Genomic DNA, 15,289 nt, shown 5'->3' with positions numbered 1-15,289 from the left:
TACTAGGAGACTATGGATAAAAAGAGATCATTTGTAGCTGTGGTTTGAACTAAAAAAAACTGTATTTAATGAGGAATGGAGAACTACAGAGCATTCATCAAGGTGGAATGAATCCAAGCCTCATCCCAAAGAAGATGCAATATGATCCAGAGGGGAACAGAATGTTCCAGAGAACACTTGTTTCCAGACTGAAACATTTCCACATGACTAATTTAACTGAACTTAAAAGTCTTGCTTTAAGAAATCATGGTCTTAAATAAAGTTTGCTTAAAAGAACCACACGGAGCTGCTAAATGAAAGATGTTGAAAGATGGAAGAAGAAAAAATGATTGACAAATGCCTTACATTCATGGAAATGTTTGAAAGACAATATATCATATAATTTCCATAAATGTGAGATCTGACAATGAAATCTGAGGGAGTAAGACACTTGCAATGAATATTTATTTATTCAATGATTTATAAGCAACTTCAATCGTCCCAATAACACTGGGTGACATATATTGAAAGAATAAAACAAATAGAAAACAGTAATATCTATCATATATCAATCTATTGCTCTACCAATTTATAGTTAGTGAGTTAGTGAGTGAGTTAGTGAGCACATTTAAACACCACCCATCTCCCCCACAGAGGGACCCTAGGTGATATACAAATAAAAAATTTAAAACATAAAATGTTAAAATCTAAAAACTGAATATAAAAATTTAAAATAGGGTCAGAATAATTTCAAATTTGGCAATAATAAAATTAAAAGAATAGAGCAATGGCTTTCAGGGCACTAACCAACCCCATGGTTGTGACGTTCAAGCTAGGCCACAGAGTCAGGCCTTTAAATATTTTTGACAGGAGTTTAGGGACCCATCTTGTCTGGGGAGTGGGGGATATTCCAGAAGTGTGGGCAATGGCAGAGAAAGCTTTCTTCCTTGGCCCTGCCAGGTGGGATTCTTTAATTGACAGGATCTACAACATACAGTACCTTCCTGCCTGACTGTGTGGGGTAGGCTGATATGATGGGGGAAGCTCTATCAGTAGCCTGGCCCCATATCATGTAGAATCTTAAAGGTCATGACCAACAGTTTGAATTGGACCCAGAGGCAAGCTGGAATCCAATGCAGCTCACACAGCACAGGGTTTACAAACAGTGTTCTTTGGGCACCCAAGATTGCCCAAATCAAGAAATCAAGAAATAAGATTCCAATATCAATGCAGTGTCACAAATCATCCTGTTCTAGAGCTTGCTGAAAGAGCCATATTTCCAGAGCTTCCCTAAATATCAACAGTACCAGGCTACACACTTTCAGGAAGAACACCATATCATACTTTAAAGCAACCACAGAAAAATTAAGCCACCAAGGTCCCACCAGATGACATCATGTTAACAATGAGACCTGAAGACAGGTGGGGTCACACATATAGCCAGGCCCTGAGACATGAAGGGCTTTAAACATTACAACTATCATCTTCAATTCTACCTGAGAGCCAACTAGCAATCTGTGCAGTTGGCAGAGCAAAAATGTTACTACATGGACTGAGGGACACTCAAAACATTTATACTGCTGTCTAGACCAACACAGCTTCTGAGTGGTGTTCAGAGGGAAACCCCTCTAAGCATGCTATAATCATCTATTCCTTATTAGTCCTTATAATTAAATTAAGCAATTACTTCAATTGCATTTATCTTTGTAGTAATACTATCTTTGACTGACTAATCATTCTCACTGTCAGGAAATTCCTCCTTATTTCCAGGTTGGATCTCCTTTTGACCAACTTCCAGTCATTGCTTCTTGTCTTGCCTTTAGGTACTATGGAGAATAAATCAATGGCCTCTTCCCTGTGACAGCCCTTCAAGTTTTGGAAGGCTGCTATCGCATCCCCGCTAAGCCTTCTCTTCCTTAGGCCAAACATACCAAATTCCTGTAGCTGTTCATCATATGAAATTCAATGGTGAAAAGAGTAAGGTTCTACATTTAGGTAAGAAAAACAAAATACACAGGTACAGTATAGGGTGGAAACTAATCAAGGAGAGAAGCAACTTAGAACTGAGGAGAAATTTCCTGACAGAACAATTAATCAGCAGAACAGCTTGCCTCCAGAAGTTGTGAATGCCCCAACACTGGAAGTCTTTAAGAAGATGTTGGATAGCCATTTGTCTGAAATTGTATAGGGTTTCCTGCCTAGGCAGGGGGTTGGACTAGAAGACCTCCAAGGTCCCTTCCAACTCTGTTATTGTATTATTGTATATGATTTAACCTCCAGGCAAGTTATCATTTTTGTGGATAGCAATAGCACAGGCTTATATACCACTTCATAATGCTTTACAGCCCTCTCTAAGTGGTTTTACAGAGTCAGCATATTGCCCCAAACAATCTGGGTCCTCATTTTACCCACCTCGGAAGGATGGAAGGCTAAGTCAACCTTGAGCCTGGTGAGATTTGAACCTCGGCTCTGGATGCTCCATCACTTGAGGTTTTCAAGAAAAAAAATAGAAAATCATTTGTCCAGGATGATATAAGGACTTCTCCCTTGGGCAGGGGTTTGAATAAAAGACCTCCAAGATACCTTCCAGCCCTACAATTTTATGATCCAAGGAGGGGTTTAGAACTGGTTATTCTTACAAATAACTAGATGAAGTATTAAGTATTTATATTGCTTTTAAATACATTAATTTGTGTTAACATTGTTATATCATTACTATTCTCACATTGTGCTATTCTAATGTAGTACTTCGATGTAAAAAGTATTTAACAGAACACAAGAGATACAAATATGACGTATTCTAGCTTCAGTTACTTGCTAAGCTAGCATTACCTTTCATTGCTTTTGCAATATAGCTGTAAGAATCAATATGTATTAAGTCCCCATAGATCTATATTTTGCTTTGTTATATTGTTCAATATTAATTTTATTTGTAATCTCTTTTCTTAGAGAGTGAGTTTGTGAATCTTTGTGAAAAGTACATTTTTACCTAGGCAATCTAGTGAGCAGGGGGGGATGTGCTTGATGAAAAAAAGGAATATTTGGAAAGATCAAACCTATTATATGAAGGGCAAGGCCAGATGTGAGAAAGTCGATTAAGAAGCCGAGATTAAAGAAACTGGAAAGCTGTGGGGCTATCAATTTACCTCTACAGTGTTAATTTAATTGGTAGATTTTAGGATATCACCAGCAGTCAATGGGTTCCAAAGAAGTAGCAACTAATTAAATTTGGAAGTAAATGTAGTAATATGGTGGCCAAAAGAAGCATAACATGCTATTATCACCAAAACGTATTTCTAAAAAGACTGATTGATTTTTTCCTGGTTCTAGGAAGACAAGCTGTTAGATTACTCCTAAACCAAGGCCTTCAGATTCTTTCCTCAATATGCAGATTGTTCTATTAGTTCTATTAGTTGACTTTTAGTTGACTTTCCTTAGAATATAGAATAATGGGTTTAGAAGGGAGGTCTTTTAGTCCAACCTCCTGTTCAAGCAGGAGACTCTATACTGTTCTGGACAAATGGCTGTCCACTCCAATTTCTTCTTCAAAACCTCCAGTGATCCAACACCCACTACTTCTGAAGGGAAGCTGTTCCACTAATTAATTGTTCTCACTGTCAGGAGATTTCTCCTTAGTTCTAAGTTGAATCTCTTTTTGATGTTCTTCCATATGTTCTTGTCCTGCCCTCAGGGACTTTGGAAAATGGGTCAATCCCTTGTTCTCTCTGATAGTCACTCAAGTACTAGAAGACAGCTATCATATCACCTGTCAACCTCTACTTCTCTTGCTTGCTATCAGCTGCCATAGAAACGGGGAGGGAGGGGCTTGAGGTATTTGGGTTGGGGAATTTATGGTGATGGAGGAGTTATCAGAAGGGAGTTTGGTTCTTACCATCTTCTGTGCATGCTGATGGCCTGTATTTGGACTTGGTCAAGGTCAACCATCTCTGCATACCATCTGAATGAGGTTTTTGAAGATGCACCCCACATGACACCTTTGGGAGTCGCAGATTGGTCATTGGGTTGGGGTAATTGGGGGGTGGATGCTGGGCAAACATTTGATATGTACACATATGTGCCTTTTTGGCTCAGATCTTGCTTTTATTTCGCTGCTATCTTTCATAACCAGTAAAAGTATATTTAATTCCACAAACAAAGGAGTTGGGAGTTTTCTTTCTTGATTATTGAAGGAGGCACACCTGACATCACCCCTAGTACTTATCTTTCTTATTCTAGACATACCTAGTTGCCTCAATCATTCATTATGCAATTTAGCCTCCAGACCCCTTATCAGCCTGATTCCATCTACTTTATATCTGTGGATTTGAGTTTTTGTTTTGTCTATATTTAGGGCTTTACTTTTCCCTTGCATTTTGATGGATAGGCCCCAGTGTTCACATCTGTTCAGGTCCTTCTGAAATCCTAGTTATTCTCCCCAGCTTGGTGTTGTCTGTACATTTGATGAATTCCCTTTCTATTCTCTCATCTAGATCACTTATGAAAATGTTGAAAAGTACTGGGCCTAACTTAGAACTTTGAGGTACATCACTGCATGCTTCTCTCCATGTAGATTTAGTTCGACTGAGGACATACTCTTCACTGAGTATGGTTGGTCAACCAGTTGAGAATCCATCTGGTGGGGATACCATAGACAATGAGGACATCCTTCTTCTTCAAAACCTCATTCAATAACTTTGTGACTCATTCATCTACGTTTGCATACCCTCTAGAAATTCTGAGCCTCCACTGAAGGTTTAATGTGTAGATATTTAAAATGCTTTTTAAGACTTAAGTAGAGAATGGTTCTGAATGAATATAAAGTAATCTTGTGGTAAGATGGACAAAATTAATTTTGATTAATTTTTATTAATAATGTTGTCATCAATGATACCTAGATATGTTTTCAATGTCCTCTTTAGTAAAACTTTAGATGTATGGTCCATGTTATTGCATTTTTTTCTGTTTTCATTTGCCTATTATTTCAATACATTTTAAATGTATTTTCATTTTCTTTTTAATCTTAATGCAGTGGTTTGTTCTCCATAAGCAAGGTGGGATAACCTGGGATAAAAGGATAAAAGAATCCAGCTTTCACCAGGCAATAATTTTTGAACACCAATCAATTAAACAATATATCTTGGGAAAATTTAGATTTTGGCATAGTTCATGAAAACCATTTCCCCCCCACCAGCAATATCTTCATAAACAGAAGGCCTGTGGAGAAGAAAGCAAGTTACAATTTCTGTACCATCTGTATTTCTGTACCTTCGTAACTCTTCTGTGGATATTTAGTGGCTGGGCTCCAGTTTTAGGTAACAAGTTTCAATGTTTTATGGCTACTTGTCTAATTTTGACTCTTCCCAAACAAATGTACTTCAAACAAGTCTAAACCTCACTGCCACAGCAGGAGGTACAGTCAAATTATACTGGGAAGAAAGAGAAAAAAAAGAAAAAAGAGATAATATATAAATTATTTAGAAATGAAGCAATCTGCATCTTCTCTAGATCAAGAGATTCAAGATGGATCAAGTATTGATTCAAAGAATTCCCCTTTCATATCCACATGAGCATACTAGAACTTTCCTGGATGAAATGGATGTTGGAGAATAGAACAAAATAGAATAAGGAATGTAGATAGGGGGATAGAGGGATGGGGGGGGGGGATAGGGAATGGAATGGAATAGAATAGAATCAGTAGGACTAAATAGAATACCCCAGCCCCATGCTCTAGCAGGAGAACCTATAGAATTTCAGGCAAATGACTGTTTAGTTCCGGGATGGTGAACCTATGGCATGGGTGCCACAGGTGGCATGCGGAGCCATTTGTCAAGGCACGTGAGGTATTGCCCTGTCAGCTGGCCAGCGCACATGCATGCACTGGCCAGCTGAATTCAGCTTTTTTAAAAAGCCATTTTTCGCCCTCCCCAAGCTCCAGAGGCTTTATAGGAACCTGGGGAGGGCAAAAAGTGCCACCCCCACCCACCCACCCACCCATCCCCAGAGGCCCTCCGGAGACTTCAGGAGCTTCCCTGAAGCTTCAAGAGCACAAAAAAATCAGCCCTATGGGCAAACCGGAAGTTCGGGAATGGACATCCAGTTTGCTCATAGGGTCGGTTTAAGCCCTCCGGAGGCTTCAGGGACCTTCAGGAAGCTTCAGGGAAGCCTCCGGAGGACTAAAAACCACCCTACGAGCAAACCGGAAGTCACTGTTAGGACGTTTCCAGATTGCTTCTCACTTTGATTAGTTTCCAACCATTGTTTCTTGTCCTATCCTCCAGTGGTTTGCAGAATAATTTGACCCCCTCTTCTTTCTACATGTTATGAATCATGTAGGAGGTGACTAGGTAGAGCCCAAGGGAGGAGTCAAATGTATCATCAATTATGAGTTTCTTCAAGCACCCACAAGAGATCTAAGTCCAGCCCACTTACTGACAGCCAAATCTAACCATTCAGAGTCTTGAACAGAGATTAACCTTGTAATAAATCTTTATACATATCTAAAAAGGCTGGATCGCCTGATTTCCCTGGTGCTTGAAAATGGTCTTCAATATCAATATAAATATTTGCCTCACACATTTATTTCCAAGCCCTTTCGAATGATGCGTCATTGTGTGGCATTTTGGTGCAATTCTATATCACCTTGTGAAGTGTTTGTGTAAATCGCTTTATGTTAAAAATTTCAGGCTGAATTGTATCCTTTGCCAATTGTGGTGTTTGTGTGTTTGTGTGTTTGTGTGTTTGTGTGTGTGTGTGTGTGTGTGTGTGTGTGAGAGAGAGAGAGAGAGAGAGAGAGAGAGAGGGGAGAGAGAGAGAGAGGGGAGAGAGAGAGAGAGAGAGAGAATGTGTGATTACTATGAAGGGAAATCATGCCCTATTTTCAACATTTTTTCCTCTTCAGAAAGTAACACGCTGCCTCTTCTATTTTTAGCTCAGCCCTGTAGGTAGAATAACAGAATAACATTATCCCAGAAGACTTATCCATTGAGACACTGAAGAGAAGCTTCCAGGAACTTATCTCTATACTTACTTCACTTCAAGTGCATTGAATGATAAGAAATACATATTTAAAATAGCCACCCTTTCTTCCAAGGTAATAGTTCAACAGACAGACAGCTCAGGCAAATTTAAGGTCAGTGTTCTCTCTGTAGGATAGCCACATATAACGCTTAATCTAGGTTTTCATTCCCTCCTCTACTTCTCTAGTTCTGACAGAAGCCTAAATTTAAATCCTTTCCGGAGTCACAAAATCAGCCTTCCCCAGCTTGGTGCCTTCAGTATAGATTAGCCTTTAACTCCAAAATTCATAGTAAATGAATTTTGTGCTACCTGGAATTCTAGAAGGTTTCATCCCAACACATTTTCTCAGTCTGAAGGGTTAGGAAGGGAGTAATTTGTGTGGGAGGTCATTTTTATCACTGTTCTTAACCATATATTTTTAACATCTGAGTTCACATCACATCTTTGCCCAAGCAAAAGTGGAGGCACAAGAGTATAAAGGAAAAAATAAACCAATAGTTTGAAGGGAGAACATTCATGTCCCCCCAAAAAAAGATTAAAAAGAAAAAGAAAATACAGAAATAATTATTAAAAATTGTAAGGAAAATTACAAAAAATTACTCCATTGCCAACATCAAAACACAAACCATAATTTCGGGTGAGAGATGTCATGGCTCACATTAGCTCAGCTTTCAGATCTCTCTTTTTAAAAATCCGTCTCTTTAAAAGACAGATTTTAAGAGCTTTCATGGGGATCAACAGGGTGGAATTGGTCCGATCATGGGAGAATAATTATCCCAAAGAACGGGGTATGCAAGTGAAAAAAAAATCAACTCTATGATCATCCCTAAGAGAAGGGATTTAAAATGAGCCTTCTCATTATCACTAAGTCTCAGTGGTGGGTTCCTACCAGTTCGGACTGGTTCAGCCGAACCGGTAGTAGTTTGGAAGCCTGGGTCGCTGAAACTGGCAGCAGCCCAGGCCTGCTATGCCTCCGAACCAGTTCCCCAGGTGGCGCGATCAGCAGCACCATCTTGTTTTTCAGTTGTATAAGAACACTTCTTCCTTATACGCGCACCCACGAGCAAACCAGCAGTAGTTCCTGCCGGAACCCACCCCTTTACATTCTTAGCTAGAGACTGATTCCTTCTTGTTTGTTGACTACCTTTCACAGTTTATTGAGAAATGAAACAATATCTGGTTTAACTACTAATCATTGAGTTTGGTCATGCAAGACTCAGGTCTCCAGCTGATCACAGAGATCTCATTTTGATTTACTTCTGCTTTTCTTAAAAAAGACAGCTTTTGTGCACTACAAATAAATTAAGGAAGAAGGCTGGGAGCCATGTTATTGTTATTCACAGCAGAGCAGAATATTTCCTTCTGTAGAACCAATTAATGCTTGATCATGCGGACCTATGGGGGGAAATTATGGCTGGGTATGGTTCCCCGATAGAAAGCATCTGGTTCATTTCCCACATCATTCTTTAAACGGCTCATCTAAACTCCAAAGATGTCCTTAAAATGTTACACCTAGAGATGTAGGAAAGAACCATGATTTAAGCACCTTTCCTTTTCAAATGACACCAATTCTCTGAAAATTAGAAAAAGTTAGCTAAGAACTGTGCTAAGTTTTTCTTTTCTGGGTCTCCTAATCAATGCTTTATATTCTGGGGATTATTGTGGTACACAAGCCCAATCCAATTCTTTGGTGTTTTATGCAAGATGGAGCTTTTTTATATAAGAATTTATTTTATATTGGTATGTATAGAGAGTAACAATGAGCCACCACAGTGGAACCGGATGGCTCAGTGGCTAAGATGCTGAGCTTGTCGATCAGAAGGTCAGCAGTTCAGCAGTTTGAATCCCTAGTGTCGCATAATGGAGTGAGCTCCCATTACTTGTCCCAGCTTCTGCCAACCTAGCAATTCGAAAGCATGTAAAAATGTATGTAGAAAAATAGGAACCATCTTTGGTGGGAAGATAACAGCATTCCATGCACCTTCGGTGTTTAGTCATGCTGGCCACATGACCACGGAGATGTCTTCAGACAGTGCTGGCTCTTTGGCTTTGAAATGGAGATGAGCACTGATCCCTAGAGTTGGGAACAAGTAGCACATATATGTGAGGGGAACCTTTACCTTACAGAGAGTAAGGAGTATGATCTTGATGGAGACATGTGGGACTCATTGCCAAGGCAAGGGAGCTTGAACACTTTTTTAAGCCCAGAACATCCAGATAACATTTGGAACCAGATCAGAAAAAAACATCTCCTTATTTATTGAATTATAAAAATATAAGAAGAATTATAGAACAATCAGACTCACAAAATTCTGCTATAGCAGTCCATTTCAATAAAGGTAATTTTGAACTTTCTGTGGGGTTATTGATTTCATGGTCTGGTGTATCTATTGGGGCTGACAGAAGCAGATCGATGCATTCTGTGATCTGCTCAGAGATATAGATATAGATATAGATATAGATATAGATATAGATATAGATATAGATATAGATATAGATATAGATATAGATATAGATATAGATATAGATATAGATATAGATATAGATATAGATTAGATATAGATATAGATATAGATATATATTTCTGTTGGACATAATTTTCAGATGATGTCTGTGTTTGGATTAATTTCATATATATATTTTATTTTCTTTGCCTCTGGATGTTCTACATGCAACTACTTAAAGCAAAATAAGTGTTTTTGCCTTTCATTGGCTGTTGTTCCTATTTTTAAATAAAATATATCCCATTTATCTTCTCTGAGATTGATCTACCTCACCATAAAATGAGAAGAAGGAGAGAAGAGACTGATTTCCCTCTTAGCTGTAAGATGAAAAGCAATTTCCCTCTTTCAGGGTTAGCACTGTGCTAGAAAGATAGGCGAGCCAGGCGGAAGGTTTTCCTTTTAATGATCATACTTTCCTCTTCCTTCCCCTTCAAATGAGACAGGCCACACTTCCATTCCAGGGGAAGAGTCTCATCTGTTGTGATGTAATTAACTGTGACAATGGAAATGCTGTCAAAGTCTTTCCTGCACTAAATAAACAAAACTGCCTATTGGTTACAAATGAGCATTGATCCTTTTCAAAGTGGGACGTATGCAAAAGCTGCCTCTGCTCCCATGCATGCAAGCCTAAGGAGGAAGAGCTAATACGGATCCATACTAATGAGATTGTCTTAACACCATGTAATAAGGAACAGCAAAGAATAAATTGCTGGAAGTGCAGCTTTCTCATTTGTTTCTCCATAACTGGCTGGCCTGTTTTTAGCACACAATGTTCTAAGGATACAGGGAACTGAGAGAGAAAGATGGTCTCTGGGGAACACAAACACACACACACACACACACACACACACACACACACACACACAATTTTATTAAAAGAGAAATACTTTTCAATATTTACTAGAATGAAAACATCTAGCATAAAACAGTAGCCATTGTCCACTGAAAAGAATACTGTTGATAAGTTCTTTTAAATTTTCTCAGTCCTGAAATACATCCCCTCTGTGACAGGTTTAATTAACATTTGTTTTATTCTGGATTACTCGAGAATTCTGCATCACCCTTACAACATTGTAAATCCTCAGGATTAAAAAGAGAAGATGTGTCCTTACACAAAGTCAAACCTTTGATTCATCTAGTGTTGTATGAGTAGATCAGTTTTTCTGAAGATAGCACTTAGACTTATCTGCTGCTTTACAGTGCTTTACAGCCATCTCTAAGCGGTTTACAGAGTCAGCCTATTGCCACCAACAATCTGGGTCCTCATTTTACCCACCTTGGACGGATGGAAGGCTGAGTCAACTTTGAGCCTGGTGAGATCTGAATTGCCAAACTGCAGGCAGCCGGCAGGCAACAGAAGCAGCCATCAGTACTGCACTCTACCCACTGTACCACCATGGCTCATGGTAGATACCTGTTGGATTGAGCTTCAGTTTCCCAGTCTCATTCACTGCAGTGGGACAGCATGAAAGAACTGTTCTCTAAATTCTGAAGAGTTTGTTTTGGGATTAATCCACAACTTGTTTGAGTTTGGGGCAGCAGTGTCTTCAAGAATATTTTCCACAATTCATATTCCCGACTCAGAAGTACGACACGGGGGAAGCCTAGTTCAATCCCTTGTAACTCAAAGGCACATGTTTTTGTGGAACATTGTGGGTATCTACAGATATGGCACTGTGTGCAGGAACAGCTTTCCAGAGCATAATTAAGTCTGAAATTATGTTCAATAGGATTGATTTCAGCAGGGGTTTTTTCCTTCAAAAGCTTGATTGCCTATTTGTAATAAAAGCAAAGTCTTATCAATTGCATAAACAAACAGATCAGCAGGGAACTCAAACGATCAATCTACAGCTGGTTCAGGGCACTTTCCAAATATTTCACAGTGTTTCTTTGTGGCTTTGGATAAACAGTCTACAGATGTGATTGTGAAGCAAAATGTTCCCTTCTTTGCTTAGGAATGGAACAATAACAAAGTTACTTTGACTTTCTGATCAAACAGTGTGAATGGAAATAAAGGTTAAAGGATCATTTCCATTTGTTTCTGGTGCATTCTGTTTATGAATGCATCTTAATTCTTGCCTTACTAAATATATCTCTCCTCCCTGAGCATTTCCTTGTATTTATTGCTTTTTAGCTTGTAAACATGGAGCTAAATTCTTCACCTCGCTGACATTTATGTACATCATTTTCACTTGCATGGGCATTGAGCATCTTTGAGAGAATGCCTGCATGTAAAATGATATAATAAAGAACAAACAAACACACATACACACAAATAATGAACCTAAAAGAGAAGCAACTTGTTTTCACAAAGTTACATAAATGGAAATGTATCTTTCATATATAACCTTTTTCACTCAACCTTGTAAATCAATCTGTAAAAAGTACATTGCTATGAAAAAAAAACCCAGAAATTATAATATGGCACCACTAAAAATAATAATTCTCCTTTGCTCAAGCAAAAGGAACACAGAACACTAGAAAATGTACTTTTTGTAAAATGCGAAAACATGTTTCTTGATATGTATTTTATCAAATTCTACTTTTTTCCCAAGTGTAAGCAACAATAGAAGACTAAAAATTGACATCAGATTTGTTAAGTCCTCAGTTCCCAGAATTTTGCAGCTAACATAATTATTGGATTAATAATACAAACACACCAGAAACACACAAATTTGAGATACACCACTATATGTTATGAATCAAAGTAAATATTATTTCTTCTGACATCATTAAATGTTTCAACCCAAGTATAATGATACAAATAGCAGTTTTGTGTAGCGATAAAGGCATTTGGTCAGAAACCTGAGTTTTTCTCCCATATTAGACAATAAAAGCCAACTGGGTGACCTTGGACTAGCTACTCTCTCAGCTTAGGTAGGAGGCAATGACAAACCATTTCTGAAATTTTGCCAAGAACCCTGCATGGACTCTTTCAGTCCTTAGGAGTCAAGGTTGACTTAACAATTATTGATAAGAAAAACTAAAAGTTTTGGGTAGTAAAGGAGGACTAGGGCTCTGAAATGAACATTCAGAGAGATAGAGAGGTAAACTGAGGCAGAGATAGAGCTGCTGAGAGATGCACATAGATATGCTGGGATTTGCAAAGAGGTGAGGCTGAGACTCAAAAGCAATGCTTCATTACTTCACCTGCATGTAATCATTTCTTCCTTAAGCACTATTAAAAACCACTATTCACTGACAATATTTGGATGAAGGATAAGATGTAGTTTTAACAGTGTAACAGAGTTGGAAGGGACCTTGTAAGTCATCTAGTCCAACCCCATCCCCAAGCAGGAGACTCTACACCATTTCTGACAGATGGCAGTCCAGTCTCTTCTTGAAAGCTTCCAGTGGTGAAGCTCCAACAACCTCTGAAGGCAACTTCTGTTCCATTGGTTGATTGTTCTCACTGTCAGACAATTTCTCATTTCTAGGGTTGAATCCACTCCTTGATCAGTTTCCATTATTTCTTGTCTGGCCTTTGGGAGCTTTGGGAAATAGATTGACCCCCTCCTCTCTGTGGCAGCCCTTCAAATATTGGAACACTGCTATCACTTCTCTTCCCTAGACTAGCCATGCCCAGTTCCTGCAACCATTCTTGAAGCAAAGAAAAAGCAACAGACATCAAAGTCAACATTTTTGGAATTAATCCTCCCTACAGAGCTTTGGGTCAGGTCAGTTCTCCTCCATCCACCCCATCACTGTGCAGTCCACTGCAACCCCTGGTTATTAGATGGCACTCTCTCCCAGATGGTAAAATTGCACTCCCAGATTAATGAACACCAATCTCACATAGCTTCATGATATAATTATGTACTCTGCTTCCAAGAATAAGCATGAAGCTCTCTCTCAAATGTCACACCTGATAAGGGTTTATTTATTCCTGAAGTTGGTGTCTGGTGCCATTTAAAAATCCTAAAGATGGGTAACATGCAAAATGGAGGAGTGCGCAACAGGGGTGTGCAAAACAGCTGTGTTTTGTCTCAGTGAGGTACTTCACACCCTAAAAGTGATGCAATTAACCTCCTCCAGGCACAGAGGTGATGCTATTAGCTGCATCAAAGTTTCAGCTGGCAGTTCCATCATGCACTGCAAAAAGTAGAGAATTTTCCTCACACTTCCTGTGGTTAATTGGGACATCAGAAGAGGTTTCAGCACATGCACCGGAGATTCATCTAAAAAGTGAAAATGCCCAAGAAATGAGGTGATGCAACACAGCAGTTCATTCACTAGAAATGGGAGATGGTGTTGTTACCTTGCAAAGGGCTTTCAAATTGATGCTTGACAAAAATCCTTTTATCAAAAGGAAGCCCCCTTTTACACAAACCTACTACACCAGACTGAAGTACTAAAATAAGAATGAACAGAAATGACAACTGAAACTCAAGACAACTTATGCTTATGGACTTTGCACAAGTGATTTCTATTTTTCCTGAACTTTCCTGAACTCTCAAGACAAATTTTGTTTCAGAGCAATCCCAAGTGGGCTTCCCCCATGTGCATTCTTGGTGTCTACTACATTTCATTTCCCATCTGGTCCCACAGACGTCTATATCCCCAGTCGATTTGAATTTTGTAGGATTGTTATCCTCAAAAGGTATATATAAAGGTTCCCCTTGCACATATGTGCTAGTTGTTCCCCACTCTAAGGGGCAGTGCTCATCTCTGTTTCAAAGCCAAAGAGCCAGCACTGTCTGAAGACATCTCCGTGGTCATGTGGCCAGCATGACTAAATACGAAAGGTGCACAAAGCGCTGTTACCTTCCTATCAAAGGTGGTTCCTATTTTTCTACTTGCATTTTTACATGCTTTCAAACTTCTAGGTTGGCAGAAGCTGGGACAAGTAACGGGAGCTCACTCCTAGTGGCACTAGGGATTCAAACCACTGAACTGCCGACTTCCTGATTGAAAGCCTTAGCCACTGGGAAAATAAAAGATTGGGTTGATTGTCTGCTTTTGGTCAAGGATAAGGCCTGGGTTTTGGAAACAAGTGGTATTGATTGTATTCTTGGTTGACCATTGGTAGGAGCAGGATGGTACATACATCTTTGCTCTTCTTGACTTTCTTGATTTCTGATATCAATCATGGTATCCCTCTGGGTGTACTCTGGGACTTTGAGATGCGCAACACGGTGTTCATCTTCTGGGATCATCTTCTGGGATTAGTACCAGTCAGAGGTGAAAGGCAGAGAGAACTCCAGCCTATAGCCCCTCTTTTCTGAGGCGCTAGAGAGCTCAATATTTCTGCCCTCCAGTTTAACATCTACATCAGGACTGTCAAACTTGCAAGCCATGGGGCGTTTGCATCACACACTGGACCACACCCATGCCTGGTTTAGCAAAGGGAGGGAGTCATGATATATCACTTGACGATGCTGTGACAATGCAAGTTTGATACCCCTGGTCTACATGAAACTTCTGATGAGTTCATCTGAAAGTTTGGGTTGAGTTAACATCGGGATGACAGGATGTCACTCAGATATCACTAATCAAGGAGAGAAGCAACTAAGAACTAAGGAAAAGATTCCTGAGAGTTAGAACAATTAATCAACGGAACAACTTGCCTCCAGAAGTTTAGAATGTTCCAACACTGGAAGTCTGATGTTGGATAGCAATTTGTCTGAAATGGTATAAGGTTTCCTGCCTAGGCAGGGGGTTGGACTAGAAGACCTCCAAGGTCCCTTCCAACTCTATTATTCTATTTTATTCATCTCAATCCAATATCATGAGTGATGTTATGGAAGTTCTGTTTCAATGACTGGAAGCTGTTGAGGGCCTAGTGAAAG

Source organism: Thamnophis elegans, chromosome 1, assembly GCF_009769535.1.
Source record: "Thamnophis elegans isolate rThaEle1 chromosome 1, rThaEle1.pri, whole genome shotgun sequence".
Taxonomy (NCBI): Eukaryota; Metazoa; Chordata; class Lepidosauria; order Squamata; family Colubridae; genus Thamnophis; species Thamnophis elegans.
This window is presented reverse-complemented; position numbering follows the sequence as displayed.